Below are 18,131 nucleotides of genomic sequence, written 5' to 3' on the forward strand. Positions count from 1 at the left end.
AGAATTAGGGTTCAGATTTGACGTCTATTTCAGACTGTCTTGCACACACCAGGCACAGACAGCTGCGTTTCATGATATGCAACGCATGTAGGTGTGGCTTAGGACAGCTGTGCTTAGTCCTTTTATCACGACACCAAAACATGGTAGATGCGGTCTGGAAAGGCGTGCGACATTATTCTGACTATGTCAAGCACAGCACCCAATTCCTTCCCATCAAAAGCGGTCAGGCCATCATGGTGAAGGGGCTTTCCTTGTGAAGAGATCCTGGCCTGATTTTCAGAGTTTTGCAATTATGCCGATAAGCAGTTCAACAGATCCTCCACAAGCTCACAATATTTAGTTGTAGCTGCTTGTGCGCTGTAGACTGTTTGCACTTACCTCTTCCATGGAGCCCTCGCTTTCACATGAATCGTCACTGTCTGACGGCGGTGGTGGTATTGGAACCCTCTTGCCACACATTTCGGCTTCATCTTTGGTTTCTGCATGATTCACAACAAACTCAGCGTGAAAAGCTGAAAAAATAACACGTGTGGCATAAATAATTTCACTTACCTTATAGGCACACAACTTGGGCCTTGAAAAATCCCCTTTGTTTGTCGTCCTGCCAGAACACTTCATACCACCTGCTTGAGGAAAAGTCATGAACGTTTCTCGGCTTGAATGAATGAAATTCTTCGGTGGCGATAACGGCTTTGCGGTTATCATCGCAGAAGCGCACGTACGCGTACCTGATAGTAAACTGCCCGCAAGATCCTCGCTTAATCCAATGCAGTGCGATCACGCATGTGCGAGGATGAAAACGGTGCACACACACATGACACGATGGTGACGATAGCATTGGCGATTTGGCGATGGCAATGTAGGTAGGTTGTTTTGCTTATACACAAAACAATGTCATGTTTAATTATTTAAATAGCTTCATGTTTTATATAAAATTCACTTGCAAAACTGTTTATGTAGCTTATGGCGTCAAATTAAAAAGGAACAAACAGATCACTTTGGCCGAGTAGCTATAGCTTGATTGCTTCACCTTAAGTCGAAGCCTGAAGGATGCTTGTGGCCATTTTGGTGCATGTGGTTGTCCGCGGTAGTACCTATCGTTTCTTTAATTGATCGCTCTAAACATGAGTGGTAGTCAACGCGCCTCTGTTCGCAGCGATACTACCGGCTCGGTTCATCCTTGTGCGAAAAAGTGCAGACATTATCCGGAGCATGGACAGCCTTACGTGGTGCCGCGTACTACGCTCCACTACCAAAAAATACACTTGTCATTTCAATACAGCAAATACATAAATAAAGTCGTCATTTCAAAAGCAGTATGTGCATGCCGCCATTTGAAGGCTGTGCCTTCAAAATTGAGTTCTGAAGGCAACCCCACTACATTGTGCTGGCTCCCTTCATTGCATAGCGATAACAAGGAGCAGAACATTGCATGGGAAGCTGTCTGATGTCATGGCAAGGCACATGGTTTTGTGTATGTTATGCAAAACATGACTGATTGTACTGTGAGGGAAACACAAAAGAAATTGAAGGTGAAGGTGAAGATTCAAAAGTGAACTGAAATAGATAGTAATGCATTGTGCATTGAAGGGACAGGCGAAGGAAGTTGCCCAGGAATTACCGCTTTTGGCACATTCAAATGATGGAGAAGAATATTTCATTCATGAACTGAAATAGATAGTAACCCATTGTGCAGTCAAGGGATACGTGAGGGAAGTTGCCCCGTATACCACTTTTGGCACATTCATATGATAGAGAGAAGAATATTTCATTCATGAACGTAAGAAGAATATTTCATTCATGAACTTAAATAGTTACTAACGCATTGTGCAGTGAAGGGATAGGTGAGAGAAGTTTCCCAGGAATTAGCGCTTTTGGCATATTCAGATGATGGTGAGAAGAGTATTTCATTCACGAACTGAAATAGATAGTAACCCATTGTGCAGTCAAGGGATACGTGAGGGAAGTTGCCCCGTAATTACCACTTTTGGCACATTCATATGATGGAGAGAATATATCATTCATGAACTTAAATAGTTACTAACGCATTGTGCAGTGAAGGGACAGGCGAAGGAAGTTGCCCAGGAATTACCGCTTTTGGCACATTCAAATGATGGAGAGAAGAATATTTCATTCATGAACTGAAATAGATAGTAACCAAGGAATACGTGAGGGAAGTTGCCCCGTAATTACCACTTTTGGAACATTCATATGATGGAGAGAAGAATATTTCATTCATGAACTTAAATAGTTACTAACGCATTGTGCAGTGAAGGGATAGGCGAGAGAAGTTTCCCAGGAATTAGCGCTTTTGGCATATTCAGATGATGGTGAGAACAGTATTTCATTCATGAACTTAAATAGTTACTAACGCATTGTGTAGTGAAGGGATAGGCGAGAGAAGTTTCCCAGGAATTAGCACTTTTGGCACATTCATATGATGGAGAGAAGAATATTTCATTCATGAACTGAAATAGATAGTAACGCATTGTGCAGTGAAGGGATACGTGAGAAGTTGCCCCGTAATTACCACTTTTGGCACATTCATATGATGGAGAGAAGAATATTTCATTCATGAACTTAAATAGTTACTAACGCATTGTGCAGTGAAGGGATAGGCGAGAGAAGTTTCCCAGAAATTAGCGCTTTTGGCATATTCAGATGATGGTGAGAAGTGTATTTCATTCATGAACTTAAATAGTTACTAACGCATTGTGCAGTGAAGGGATAGGCAAGAGAAGTTTCCCAGGAATTAGCACTTTTGGCACACTGATATGATGAGAAGAATATTTCATTCATGAACTGAAATATATAGTAACTCATTGTGCAGTCAAGGGATATGTGAGGGAAGTTGCCCTGGAATTACCACTTTTGGCACATTCAGATGATGGTGAGAAGAGTATTTCATTCATGAACTGAAATAGTTATTAACGCATTGTGCAGTGAAGGGATAGGCAAGAGAAGTTTCCCAGGAATTAGCACTTTTGGCACATTCATATGATGAGAAGAATATTTCATTCATGAACTGAAATAGATAGTAACCCATTGTGCAGTCAAGGGATACGTAAGGGAAGTTGCCCTGGAATTACCACTTTTCGCGCATTCAGATGATGGTGAGAAGAGTATTTGATTCATGAACTGAAATAGTTATTAACGCATTGTGCAGTGAAGGGGTAGGCAAGAGAAGTTTCCCAGGAATTAGCGCTTTTGGCACATTCATATGATGAGAAGAATATTTCATTCATGAACTGAAATAGATAGTAACCCATTGTGCAGTCAAGGGATACGTGAGGGAAGTTGCCCTGCAATTACCACTTTTGGCGCATTCAGATTATGGTGAGAAGAATATTTCATTCATAAACTTAAGTAAGACATGATGTTGGGCTAGTCGGTTCATGGTTCATGGTTAGAGTTACTAACGCATTGTGCAGTGAAAGGATAGGTAAGAGCAGTTTCCCAGGAAATGGCGCTTTTGGCATATGCAGATGATGGTGAGAAGAGTATTTAATTCATGAACTGATATAGTTACTAACGCATTTTGCAGTGAAGGGATAGGCGAGAGAAGTTTCCCTGGAATTACCACTTTTGGCACATTCATATGATTGAGAGAAGAATATTTCATTCATGAACTTAAATAGTTACTAACGCATTGTGCAGTGAAGGGATAGGCAAGAGAAGTTTCCCAGGAATTAGCGCTTTTGGCATATTCAGATGATGGTGAGAAGAGTATTTCATTCATGAACTGAAATAGTTACTAACGCATTGTGCAGTGAAGGGATAGACGAGAGAAGTTTCCCAGGAATAAGCACTTTAGGCACATTCATATGATGAGAAGAATATTTCATTCATGAACTGAAATAGATAGTAACCCATTGTGCAGTCAAGGGATACGTGAGGGAAGTTGCCCTGGAATTACCGCTTTTGGCACATTCAGATGATGGTGAGAAGAGTATTTCATTCATGAACTTAAATAGTTACTAACGCATTGTGCAGTGAAGGGATAGGCAAGAGAAGTTTCCCAGGAATTAGCGCTTTTGGCATATTCAGATGATGGTGAGAAGAGTATTTCATTCATGAACTGAAATAGTTCATAACGCATTGTGCAGGGAAGGGATAGGCAAGAGAAGTTTCCCAGGAATTAGCGCTTTTGGCATATTCAGATAATGGTGAGAAGAGTATTTCATTCATGAACTTAAATAGTTACTAACGCATTGTGCAGTGAAGGGTTAGGCAAGAGAAGTTTCCCAGGAATTAGCGCTTTTGGCATATTCAGATGATGGTGAGAAGAGTATTTCATTCATGAACTTAAATAGTTACTAACGCATTGTGCAGTGAAGGGATAGGCAAGAGAAGTTTCCCAGGAATTAGTGCTTTTGGCATATTCATATGATGGAGAGAAGAATATTTCATTTATGAACTGAAATAGTTACTAACGCATTGTGCAGTGAAGGGATAGGCAAGAGAAGTTTCCCAGGAATTAGCGCTTTTGGCATATTCAGATGATGGTGAGAAGAGTATTTCATTCATGAACTGAAATAGTTACTAACGCATTGTGCAGAGAAGGGATAGGCGAGAGAAGTTTCCCAGGAATTAGCACGTTTGGCACATTCATATTATGAGAGGAATATTTCATTCATGGACTGAAATAGATAGTAACCCATTGTGCAGTCAAGGGATATGTGAGGGAAGTTGCCCTGGAATTACCACTTTTGGCACATTCAGATGATGGTGAGAAGAGTATTTCATTCATGAACTTAAATAGTTACTAATGCATTGTGCAGTGAAGGGATAGGCGAGAGAAGTTTCCCAGGAATTAGCACTTTTGTCACATTCAGATGATGGAGAGAAGAATATTTCATTCATGAATTGAAATAGATAGTAACACATTGTGCAGTGAATGGTAGAGAGAGGATGTGGTAGATGGTACTTGGCGATCACAAAAGGAACAAGGGAGGGGAAAACCTCAGGTTGCTTGAGCCAACGTTTCGACAAGGGGACTTGTCTTCGTCTGGGCAAAGCGTTCATCATTGGCAGGGATTAAACAGGGCCTTCGCTCCGAGGACGAAGGCCCCGGGGGGGGGGGGGAAGGAAAGTGATGTGAGAGGGGATGCGTGTCAGGAAGGGGAGGGAGGTGAATCTTGATTCCTTAAGCTGCAATAGTGGAAAAACTTATATCCGGGGGTGTATAATGAACAAAGGCTTTGAAGGGGCTGCGACGGGGGGAAGGCGCTGGGTGGACCTGAAAAATTCAGATAAGAGGATTAGTCAGCGTGGTACAGGGAAATGAGAACAAGGCAAACAAAATAGGCTGGCACTGGAAGGAGGGGAATTTCCAAGGAAGGGGGGCATTTCCAAGGGACAGTTTCATTGTCACATAGGCGAGAAGAGCCAGAGTGCTTGAAAGTGTGACGTGAAGTCCTTTGCTTGTGCCCTGGTTAAGGTAGCCCTGTCGTTGTGACCCTGTCATTTCTTCCCATGTGTCCACATAGGTCAAAAAGTCTTTGATGCAATTTTCATGGGACTTGCCTGGTCTTAGTGCATGAGAACTGCACCTTGAAGTCATTGCTGCAATTCATGCTCTCATCTAGTCCAGGAAGGCAACAGTGGCGACTGACTTTCCACACTGCCTCTCAATTTCGTCTTTGTACAAGAAAAGGCCTTGTAAGGCTTCATTACTGAAAAGGCGAAATGCATAGCTCACCCTCATTTTATCAAATCCATTTGGATGCACAACTGATTTATTCACATCTGGCATTGCTTTCAGGGTAGTATCGTGCCTCCCATTATCACATTGACGGGCACGGTCCAAATGATCAACACAAGCGCGTCCTTCAGGTAGCTTCAAACCAGTTTGCACAAACCTATTCGTATTACGTTGTCGGGCCAGTGATTTGTTCCGCCGTCAAACAACCCTAAATCCGCCTTGTGCGGTAGAAGCCCATTTGTGGCCCTTTTTTTAGGATAAAACAAACTTTATTCTTCTACCTGAAGAATGTTGAAGAGAGGACACTAAAATCTGCTAGGCAGGGCTGCAATCCCTTGTGGCCGACCGTTTGTTTAGTAGTAATCGCGCAAGCCGCGCTCTGGCGGCGGCCTACCACTCCCCAGAGCACTGAGCCTCTTCGGCTGTTCTTGAGCTGCTGTCAACGGTTCCCCGCTGCCGCTGGCTCTGCTGCGGACCAGTCGCAGAAAGTTCGGGCTGACGTTTGCCTGGTCTGTGGCCACTCCAAGCTTCTCCACTTGGCGGATAAGCCACTGGCTGCCGAACTGCTGCTGGGTTCAGCTGCTGTCAATGCTGCCCCGCCGCCACCGTTGGCTGTGCTGCTGACCAGTCGCAGACACTTCGGGCTAACATTCGCCTGGTCTGCGACGGGCATCGGATGGTTGGTCGCAGTGCTCTGCTGCCAGTCCAAGCTTCCCCGCTCGGCGGATAAGCCATGGTCCGCTGAACTGTTGCTTGGGTGCCCTCCACATCCTACCGTTCCTTGGGCTCGGGGAGGATGGGGAGGGCGTGTGCACGGCGTACCTTAAATTCCGGGACCTCCAACGTTACGTCCTGTTCAGGCCTGTCTGGGCAGCTGGCAATGTGCCTGGGCAGGTCCGAACTGCATTTAGTGACGTGACTGTCCTTCTTGCTTCGCTTTATTCGTTGTTGCGGATTGTAAGGACATCTGACGAGGTCGTCCTTCAAGTCGCTGTAGATGCCCATTCTGTGTACAGACATGCTAGTGCTGCTTTCAATGATGACTCGCTTCGTGTTAAAAATCCGTGCGTCCGCAGTTGATGCGCGCCGCGACCACTTGGTGCTCACTGCGTCACAGTTGGCACATGCCTGACGTGCAGGCTGTTAACTGTTTTCCAGAAAGTATGTGACATTTAGCAATAATTTGAAACAGGCCATGTGCAAATATGCACAACTACACTCATGGAATGTATTGACATTTTTATACCTGCACGTACTGGTCAAAAATGCTTTCTAAGCTGCTTTTCTAGTCTTCAGCATGCATCTACAGCATTTTAGACATTTTTTGGCTTCTATAAATGCTAAAAAGGCATCATAGTGCATATGGCAGGAATATTACAGTATATCAGGCTAGAGAACCTTTCTATTAATTGAGTTCTTCAACAATACGCCGCGCCCTCGGCGTATTGTTCGCTTGGCCTCAGCATCGTCGCCACCTGCCTGTTCCATGGCAGAAATCCTTGAGCCTCGGAGCCAAGAGAGCCGATTAGAAAATTCTCGAGCTACAGCAGCTTTGCTTTCTTCCCTTAGTAAGAGAATGTGTCTACTTAGGGCAGGTAGTGACCGCTGATCCGGATCACGAGAGGGAAAGAACCAGAAGAATAAGAATGGGGTGGAGCGCATACGGCAGGTTCTCTCAGATAATGAATAGCAGTCTGCAAATAACACTCGAAAGAAAAGTCTACAACAGCTGTATCTTACCGGTACTTACCTATGGGGCAGAAACGTGGAGGCTAACAAAATGTGATCAGCGTTTCTGCCCCATAGGGGAGTACCGGTAAGATACAGCTATTGGTAAGATACAGCTACAAGATATTGGTAAACTGTCATTCATTCATTCATGTCATTCAGCTGCATTTCTGGGATGTAAAGCTGGGAGCAGGCTGAGTGAATCTGTGTAGATGATGTTGTTTTTGATAGTGTTACTTATTGTACCAACAGCTATAGAAACAGCATAACATTTGGCAGTGAAAATAGACATACAGTTTGGCAGTCTTACTATTTTTTTCCAGTCTCCTTGTGCTACCGCGCTTCCGACATAATTAGCTGTTTTTGAGCCATCAGTGTAAAATTCTGTGTGGTATGCATATTTTTCTTGCAATGTCAAGTATTCCTGTAGTATGTGTTCGCGTGGCGTTTGTTTTTTCTGAAAAAGCGTTAATGTAACGTCACATACAGTGGGCAGGCTGTACCACGGGGAAGTGGGTCGTGCACTGAGGTGACGTCAGGAAGGGTATCCAGTAATCCTAAACTCTGGCAACTATCCTCGATGCGGAGTAGTAGAGGTCTGATTGACTGGGGTCTGTTGTTGAACAGTGTTCTGGAGGTGCACTTTGTAACTATCGAATAACAGAGGTGTTTCGGCAGGGAACGGATTTTCAGGGCATGTGCGCATGTGAGCATAGTTCTTCTGTCTGCAAGGGAGGGTTCATTGGTTTCGACATAGAGACTATTTATGGGGGATGTTTTATATGCACCAGTTGAGAGACGTAAACCAAGGTTATGCACTGGGTCCAGTCTCTTCAGATATGATGGCCTCGCAGAGCCATACACAACGCATCCATAGTCTAGGGTGGAGCGTACAACATTCCAGTAGATTTGTAAAACACATTTTCTATCAGATCCCCACTGCTTTCGTGACAGTATTTTGAGTGTATTCAGGGATTGGGAGGCTTTCTTTTTGATGATACTTATGTGTGGCAGAAATGAGAGTTTCTTGTCAAATGTTATGCGCAAAAATTTATGTTCAGGTTTTGCTGGAAGTACAATTTCATTTAATTGCAAGGTGGGATCAGTCTGTAAACCCCTTTTGAGCGAGAAAAGGACAGCAACTGTTTTTTGTGGGGAGAACTTAAACCCATTTTTGTCTGCCCAAACCGAAAGTCTGTTTAATGTCAGTTGTATCTGTCGTTCACAGGATGGTAGGCTGGAGGATGTACATGCTATTTGAAGGTCATCGACATATAAAGAATATGTAATGGACTTTGGAAATATCTTGGCTATGGAATTTATTTTCATGAGAAACAGGGTAGTACTTAAAATACACTCCTGCGGAACCCCATTCTCCTGAATGAATTTTTTGGAAAGGGTGGAACCTAGGCGTACATGAAAGGAACGGTCAGAGAGGAAGTCTTTTAAGCAGTTGAACATCCTTCCACGGATACCTAGGTCTGCTAGGTCACGGAGTATGCCAAACCTCCAGGTGGTGTCATAAGCCTTCTCCATATCAAAAAATATTGCTAGGCAGTGTTGTTTATGAATGCTTCTCTAACTGTATTTTCCAGGCGGACGACATGGTCAGTTGTCGAACAAGGTTTTTTAAAACCACATTGGTGGATGTCGAGAAGTTCATGGGTTCTAAGGACAAACATCAGCCTAATGTTCACAACGCTTTCGAACGATTTTGCGAGACAGCTTGTAAGGGCTATGGGGCTGTAACTGTTGGAGGAGGTTGGTGGTTTTCCGGGTTTCAAGAATGGTACAATATTGGCCTTTTTCCATCCTTCGGGTATTTTTCCTGACGTCCATATTTTGTTGAAAAATCTCAAAAGTGCTTCCACAGATGGCTGAGAAAGGTGTGCCAGCATTTGATAATGAATTTGATCAGGGCCGGGCACGGTCTGTTTGCCAGCAGATAAAACTCTGTTTATTTCATGAATTGTGATGAAACTATTGTATGCTTCATTTGTGCAGGCGCTTTTGGGGAGTCTTTGTTTCTCAGATGTGTTTTTGTATTGTAGAAATTGTTCTGTGTAGTTTGAAGAGCTGGAAACATTAGCGAAATGTTCACCTAAAATGTTTGCTTGTTCCTGTATATACTTGTTTGTGCATCAGGGGCTGTAAGAAAGGGAATTGTGAAAGGGGAGAAGCTGCCATTCAGTTTGCAAACTTGCTCCCACATTTTTTTGGACGTGATGGAACTGTTTATGGATATGTAGCTTTGCCGTGAGTTTTTTTCCGTACTACGACAGATATGTCGTGCTTTTGCTCGCGCTTTTTTAAACCTTATGAGGTTCTCAGCTGTTGGATAGCTGCGAAAAATTCCCCAGGCTTTGTTCTGTTTCTTTTTTGCATCTCTGCAGTCTTGGTTATACCAAACCTTGTGGTTTTGGCGTACCACTCCCGAAGACTGAGGAATGGCTAGGCGCGCAGCAGTTATAATACAAGTTGTAATTATTTGGTTGAGATTGTCTACGCTAAGATCATCCGAAAAAATTTTATCCAGTGTGGCCTTTTCTTGAAATAGTGCCCAGTCAGCTACGTGGAGCTTCCAATGACGTGGTTTGCTAGGAATGATTGATGGTGGTGATGACAAGATGATTACTATAGGAAGGTGATCACTTTCGTATGGATTTTCAAGAACATCCCAATTAAAATCAGTAAAAACAGAGGGTGCACTAAAAAACAAGTCTATGCAACTCATTTTTCCTGAGGCTGGGTAACAATACGCAGGTTTACCTGTATTTAGCAGGCAAACGTCTTTGCACAAAATAAAATCTTCTAAAACACGACCTCTAGTGTCAGTCTGTTCACTTCCCCCAAAAAACAGAGTGGGCATTAAAATCCCCAACTACCAGCAGATATGGTTCTGGCAGCTGTTCTAAAAGTGTTTCCAAGTCATTAAGTGTAACTGTTTGGTGTGGCCCGAGATATATAGAACATATTGTAATTGTTTTGAAATGTAGGACGGTGACTGCAACAGCTTCATAGTTAGTTTGAAGTTTGATTTCGCAAGTTGCAACACTGCCTTGGATGACAATAGCAACACCTCCAGAGAGCCTGCTAGTTTGCTCTGTCAGAACAAAAGACTTTGTATTTCCTCAAAAAATTCATGTGTTTAGGACCTAGGTTCGTTTCCTGTAGGCATAAGGCCACAGAGGAAAAAGTGTCTAAAAGATCCTTTATGTCACTGTAGTTATGGAAAAGTCCACGGCAGTTCCACTGTATAAGGAACGCCATTTTCTTTGGATTTTTTTTAGGAGAAGTGGGAACCTAGGTTTCTGGTCTAGGGGGACCCGTGATTCAGGTCCTTCCTTTATTTTGGCGGTCAAGTGAGCTGTGCCACCCGTGCAGGATGGGCATGCCGGGTGATACATCCATCTTCTCGGTGGAGGCGCTGGAGGCCCGCGGGGATGCTGCGTGTGTACGAACTTCAGACCTCCTCCTAGAGGGGGTGGTCTGATCGTCCGCCGACTCAGGGGACGGCGAGACCTTTTTGGGGGTGGCAAGGCAGCGTTTGCTGACCCTGCTGGGGGCGCAGATGGCCCTGCCTGAGGCTTTGCCTGGGCAGTGGCTGGAACATGGTGCGGTGCAGCGCCCCCGCGCACCACATCAGCGAAGTTTGTTCTTGCTGTGAAGTTGAACGTGTTCTTAGCATGAAAGAGTTGTCGTGCTTCCTTGAAAGTTATGTTTTGCCTTGTATTCATTCTTATTATTTCTTTTTCATTCTTCCATGAGGGGCATGACCTGGAATAGGAGGGGTGATCACCATCACAGTTTGTGCACCGAAGTGCTGCTGCTTCACAGTTTTCAGAAACGTGTTCGTTTGAGGCACATTTTGCACGTTTCTCGGCCACGGCAGCTCTGTGAGCCATGACCATATCTCTGGCAGTTGAAACACCGTCGCGGGTTTGGGATATAGTGTCGGACATTTATCTTGAGGTAATCAACTTCTATTGATTCAGGCAGTATGCTTGAGCTGAACGTGAGTGCAAGATGTTTTGTTGCTATTTCTTTGTTTTCCTTTCTGATCTTGATGCGGTGGACATTGATGACATTCTGGTCTTTCAGACCTTCGAGCATTTCTTCTTCTGTGAGTTCAAGGAAATCGATTTCAGAGATCACTCCCTGGATGGTGTTCAAAGATCGATGTGCAGTAATTGAGACAGGTATATCCCCAATGGACACTAAGTTGGACAGTATAGAATATTGGTCATTGTCTTTCAGTTCTAGTAGAAGGTCACCACTAGGCATTTTTTTTAGCTTGTAACCTGTGCCTAAGGCACTGGTTAGGGTTCTTGTTACTATGAATGGGGTTATTGTTCGGGCGGTCTTTTCTGTTGCTTCACTGAGAACAACGTGAAACTTTGGCAACGTTTCTTTCGATTTCTGAAAGTACTGGGTAGTCACCTCGGTCCGCACTCTTTTTTGAGGGCGATCATTTGGTGAAGGGGGAGGAGCCATAAAAAATGTTGTTTTTCGGTCATGGTGCCAGCCACCCACCATGGAGCCCACCGAGGGGACGGGACAGGAACTTGCAAGCAAGCCCTGCCCACGCCAGCTGTACACCTCAACTATAACCCAATATGACGCAACTCAGGGTAGTTGGCCACAAAAGGTTAACCCTAGCCACCTATGAAAAGTGAAAAAAAAAACGAAGAAAAGAGTTGTAAGAAAGAGATAGGAAAGTTAAAGATTGAGGGGAGGACAGGAAAAGGCGACTGCCGATTTCCCCTGGTCGGGTCAGGAAGGAGTTGCCGTCTACAGGAAGCTGGGGCCAAAGTGGTGTGTTGCCTCTGCCGAGGGGCCTTAAGGGTCCAAACGCTCAGCATTGGCTCAACCACCAGGATCCCCTTTTCCCCGGACACGGCGATGCCACGCACGGCTAAGCGCGGATGCTCGGGTCCGTGGCGACGCATTGTTCACCATCATCCCTCTGCGGGGATGTCCCTGCGGATGCTCGAGTTATCCCCGTGGTGTCGCCACTCACCAACGTCTGCATGCTTCAGACGCCCCCCTGCGGGGAGGTAACCCATAAAGTAACTAACACAAAAATCTTGAGAGGCAAATACACTGTCACTTAAGTGACAGGTTTTGCATGTTTTAGAATTTATGCAGTGTAACTTGTGCCCAAATATGTGTGTTTCACTGCTAACTTTTATTGCAAGAACAACACCAGGAAGCAAGCTTCGCGTCCGTATATAATGTGCACGTTTTGCTTAACTCCAACAGTCATGCTTTCCAATGCAGCAAAAACCTTTTTACATGGGGAGAATTAGGGTTCAGATTTGACGTCTATTTCAGACTGTCTTGCACACACCAGGCACAGACAGCTGCGTTTCATGATATGCAACGCATGTAGGTGTGGCTTAGGACAGCTGTGCTTAGTCCTTTTATCACGACACCAAAACATGGTAGATGCGGTCTGGAAAGGCGTGCGACATTATTCTGACTATGTCAAGCACAGCACCCAATTCCTTCCCATCAAAAGCGGTCAGGCCATCATGGTGAAGGGGCTTTCCTTGTGAAGAGATCCTGGCCTGATTTTCAGAGTTTTGCAATTATGCCGATAAGCAGTTCAACAGATCCTCCACAAGCTCACAATATTTAGTTGTAGCTGCTTGTGCGCTGTAGACTGTTTGCACTTACCTCTTCCATGGAGCCCTCGCTTTCACATGAATCGTCACTGTCTGACGGCGGTGGTGGTATTGGAACCCTCTTGCCACACATTTCGGCTTCATCTTTGGTTTCTGGATGATTCACAACAAACTCAGCGTGAAAAGCTGAAAAAATAACACGTGTGGCATAAGTAATTTCACTTACCTTATAGGCACACAACTTGGGCCTTGAAAAATCCCCTTTGTTTGTCGTCCTGCCAGAACACTTCATACCACCTGCTTGAGGAAAAGTCATGAACGTTTCTCGGCTTGAATGAATGAAATTCTTCGGTGGCGATAACGGCTTTGCGGTTATCATCGCAGAAGCGCACGTACGCGTACCTGATAGTAAACTGCCCGCAAGATCCTCGCTTAATCCAATGCAGTGCGATCACGCATGTGCGAGGATGAAAACGGTGCACACACACATGACACGATGGTGACGATAGCATTGCGATTTGGCGATGGCAATGTAGGTAGGTTGTTTTGCTTATACACAAAACAATGTCATGTTTAATTATTTAAATAGCTTCATGTTTTATATAAAATTCACTTGCAAAACTGTTTATGTAGCTTATGGCGTCAAAATAAAAAGGAACAAACAGATCACTTTGGCCGAGTAGCTATAGCTTGATTGCTTCACCTTAAGTCGAAGCCTGAAGGATGCTTGTGGCCATTTTGGTGCATGTGGTTGTCCGCGGTAGTACCTATCGTTTCTTTAATTGATCGCTCTAAACATGAGTGGTAGTCAACGCGCCTCTGTTCGCAGCGATACTACTGGCTCGGTTCATCCTTGTGCGAAAAAGTGCAGACATTATCCGGAGCATGGACAGCCTTACGTGGTGCCGCGTACTACGCTCCACTACCAAAAAATACACTTGTCATTTCAATACAGCAAATACAACAATAAAGTCGTCATTTCAAAAGCAGTATGTGCATGCCGCCATTTGAAGGCTGTGCCTTCAAAATTGAGTTCTGAAGGCAACCCCACTACACTGTGCTGGCTCCCTTCATTGCATAGCGATAACAAGGAGCAGAACATTGCATGGGAAGCTGTCTGATGTCATGCCAAGGCACATGGTTTTGTGTATGTTATGCAAAACATGACTGATTGTACTCTGAGGGAAACACAAAAGAAATTGAAGGTGAAGGTGAAGATTCAAAAGTGAACTGAAATAGATAGTAACGCATTGTGCATTGAAGGGACAGGCGAAGGAAGTTGCCCAGGAATTACCGCTTTTGGCACATTCAAATGATGGAGAAGAATATTTCATTCATGAACTGAAATAGATAGTAACCCATTGTGCAGTCAAGGGATACGTGAGGGAAGTTGCCCCGCAATTACCACTTTTGGCACATTGATATGATAGAGAGAAGAATATTTCATTCATGAACTTAAGAATATTTCATTCATGAACTTAAATAGTTACTAACGCATTGTGCAGTGAAGGGATAGGTGAGAGAAGTTTCCCAGGAATTAGCACTTTTGGCATATTCAGATGATGGTGAGAAGAGTATTTCATTCACGAACTGAAATAGATAGTAACCCATTGTGCAGTCAAGGGATACGTGAGGGAAGTTGCCCCGTAATTACCACTTTTGGCACATTCAAATGATGGAGAGAAGAATTCATTCATGAACTGAAATAGATAGTAACCAATAGTGCAGTCAAGGGATACGTGAGGGAAGTTGCCCCGTAGTTACCACTTTTGGCACATTCATATGATGGAGAGAAGAATATATCATTCATGAACTTAAATAGTTACTAACGCATTGTGCAGTGAAGGGACAGGCGAAGGAAGTTGCCCAGGAATTACCGCTTTTGGCACATTCAAATGATGGAGAGAAGAATATTTCATTCATGAACTGAAATAGATAGTAACCCATTGTGCAGTCAAGGAATACGTGAGGGAAGTTGCCCCGTAATTACCACTTTTGGAACATTCATATGATGGAGAGAAGAATATTTCATTCATGAACTTAAATAGTTACTAACGCATTGTGCAGTGAAGGGATAGGCGAGAGAAGTTTCCCAGGAATTAGCGCTTTTGGCATATTCAGATGATGGTGAGAAGAGTATTTCATTCATGAACTTAAATAGTTACTAACGCATTGTGCAGTGAAGGGATAGGCGAGAGAAGTTTCCCAGGAATTAGCGCTTTTGGCATATTCAGATGATGGTGAGAAGAGTATTTCATTCATGAACTTAAATAGTTACTAACGCATTGTGCAGTGAAGGGATAGGCGAGAGAAGTTTCCCAGGAATTAGCACTTTTGGCACATTCATATGATGGAGAGAAGAATATTTCATTCATGAACTTAAATAGTTACTAACGCATTGTGCAGTGAAGGGATAGGCGAGAGAAGTTTCCCAGAAATTAGCGCTTTTGGCATATTCAGATGATTGTGAGAAGTGTATTTCATTCATGAACTTAAATAGTTACTAACGCATTGTGCAGTGAAGGGATAGGCAAGAGAAGTTTCCCAGGATATAGCACTTTTCGCACACTGATATGATGAGAAGAATATTTCATTCATGAACTGAAATATACAGTAACTCATTGTGCAGTCAAGGGATATGTGAGGGAAGTTGCCCTGGAATTACCACTTTTGGCACATTCAGATGATGGTGAGAAGAGTATTTCATTCATGAACTGAAATAGTTATTAACGCATTGTGCAGTGAAGGGATAGGCAAGAGAAGTTTCCCAGGAATTAGCACTTTTGGCACATTCATATGATGAGAAGAATATTTCATTCATGAACTGAAATAGATAGTAACCCATTGTGCAGTCAAGGGATACGTGAGGGATGTTGCCCTGGAATTACCACTTTTCGCGCATTCAGATGATGGTGAGAAGAGTATTTGATTCATGAACGGAAATAGTTATTAACGCATTGTGCAGTGAAGGGATAGGCAAGAGAAGTTTCCCAGGAATTAGCGCCTTTGGCACATTCATATGATGAGAAGAATATTTCATTCATGAACTGAAATAGATAGTAACCCATTGTGCAGTCAAGGGATACGTGAGGGAAGTTGCCCTGCAATTACCACTTTTGGCGCATTCAGATTATGGTGAGAAGAATATTTCATTCATAAACTTAAGTAAGACATGATGTTGGGCTAGTCGGTTCATGGTTCATGGTTAGAGTTACTAACGCATTGTGCAGTGAAAGGATAGGCAAGAGCAGTTTCCCAGGAAATGGCGCTTTTGGCATATGCAGATGATGGTGAGAAGAGTATTTCATTCATGAACTGATATAGTTACTAACGCATTTTGCAGTGAAGGGATAGGCGAGAGAAGTTTCCCTGGAATTACCACTTTTGGCACATTCATATGATGAAGAGAAGAATATTTCATTCATGAACTTAAATAGTTACTAACGCATTGTGCAGTGAAGGGATAGGCAAGAGAAGTTTCCCAGGAATTAGCGCTTTTGGCATATTCAGATGATGGTGAGAAGAGTATTTCATTCATGAACTGAAATAGTTACTAACGCATTGTGCAGTGAAGGGATAGACGAGAGAAGTTTCCCAGGAATTAGCATGTTTGGCACATTCATATTATGAGAGGAATATTTCATTCATGGACTGAAATAGATAGTAACCCATTGTGCAGTCAAGGGATATGTGAGGGAAGTTGCCCTGGAATTACCACTTTTGGCACAATCAGATGATGGTGAGAAGAGTATTTCATTCATGAACTTAAATAGTTACTAACGCATTGTGCAGTGAAGGGATAGGCGAGAGAAGTTTCCCAGGAATTAGCACTTTTGTCACATTCAGATGATGGAGAGAAGAATATTTCATTCATGAATTGAAATAGATAGTAACACATTGTGCAGTGAATGGTAGAGAGAGGATGTGGTAGATGGTACTTGGCGATCACAAAAGGAACAAGGGAGGGGAAAACCTCAGGTTGCTTGAGCCAACGTTTCGACAAGGGGACTTGTCTTCGTCTGGGCAAAGCGTTCATCATTGGCAGGGATTAAACAGGGCCTTCGCTCCGAGGACGAAGGCCCCGGGGGGGGGGAAGGAAAGTGGTGTGAGAGGGGATGCGTGTCAGGAAGGGGTGGGAGGTGAATCTTGATTCCTTAAGCTGCAATAGTGGAAAAACTTATATCCGGGGGTGTGTAATGAACAAAGGCTTTGAAGGGGCTGCGACGGGGGGAAGGCGCTGGGTGGACCTGAAAAATTCAGATAAGAGGATTAGTCAGCGTGGTACAGGGAAATGAGAACAAGGCAAACAAAATAGGCTGGCACTGGAAGGAGGGGAATTTCCAAGGAAGGGGGGCATTTCCAAGGGACAGTTTCATTGTCACATAGGCGAGAAGAGCCAGAGTGCTTGAAAGTGTGACGTGAAGTCCTTTGCTTGTGCCCTGGTTAAGGTAGCCGTGTCGTTGTGACCCTGTCATTTCTTCCCATGTGTCCACATAGGTCAAAAAGTCTTTGATGCAATTTTCATGGGACTTGCCTGGTCTTAGTGCATCAGAACTGCACCTTGAAGTCATTGCTGCAATTCATGCTCTCATCTAGTCCAGGAAGGCAACAGTGGCGACTGACTTTCCACACTGCCTCTCAATTTCGTCTTTGTACAAGAAAAGGCCTTGTAAGGCTTCATTACTGAAAAGGCGAAATGCATAGCTCACCCTCATTTTATCAAATCCATTTGGATGCACAACTGATTTATTCACATCTGGCATTGCTTTCAGGGTAGTATCGTGCCTCCCATTATCACATTGACGGGCACGGTCCAAATGATCAACACAAGCGCGTCCTTCAGGTAGCTTCAAACCAGTTTGCACAAACCTATTCGTATTACGTTGTCGGGCCAGTGATTTGTTCCGCCGTCAAACAACCCTAAATCCGCCTTGTGCGGTAGAAGCCCATTTGTGGCCCTTTTTTTAGGATAAAACAAACTTTATTCTTCTACCTGAAGAATGTTGAAGAGAGGACACTAAAATCTGCTAGGCAGGGCTGCAATCCCTTGTGGCCGACCGTTTGTTTAGTAG

General features: G+C 43.9%; 1 pseudogene; it reads right to left on the bottom strand.

The window, feature by feature from the left end:
- Window positions 1–125: 125 nt before the first annotated feature.
- Window positions 126–11,926, bottom strand: LOC149356379 (uncharacterized; annotated as a pseudogene).
- Between the last annotated feature and the right edge of the window lie 6,205 nt (window positions 11,927–18,131).

The sequence above is a fragment of the Amblyomma mixtum genome, chromosome 3 (genome assembly GCF_055824585.1).
Source record: "Amblyomma mixtum isolate Tamu chromosome 3, ASM5582458v1, whole genome shotgun sequence".
Taxonomy (NCBI): Eukaryota; Metazoa; Arthropoda; class Arachnida; order Ixodida; family Ixodidae; genus Amblyomma; species Amblyomma mixtum.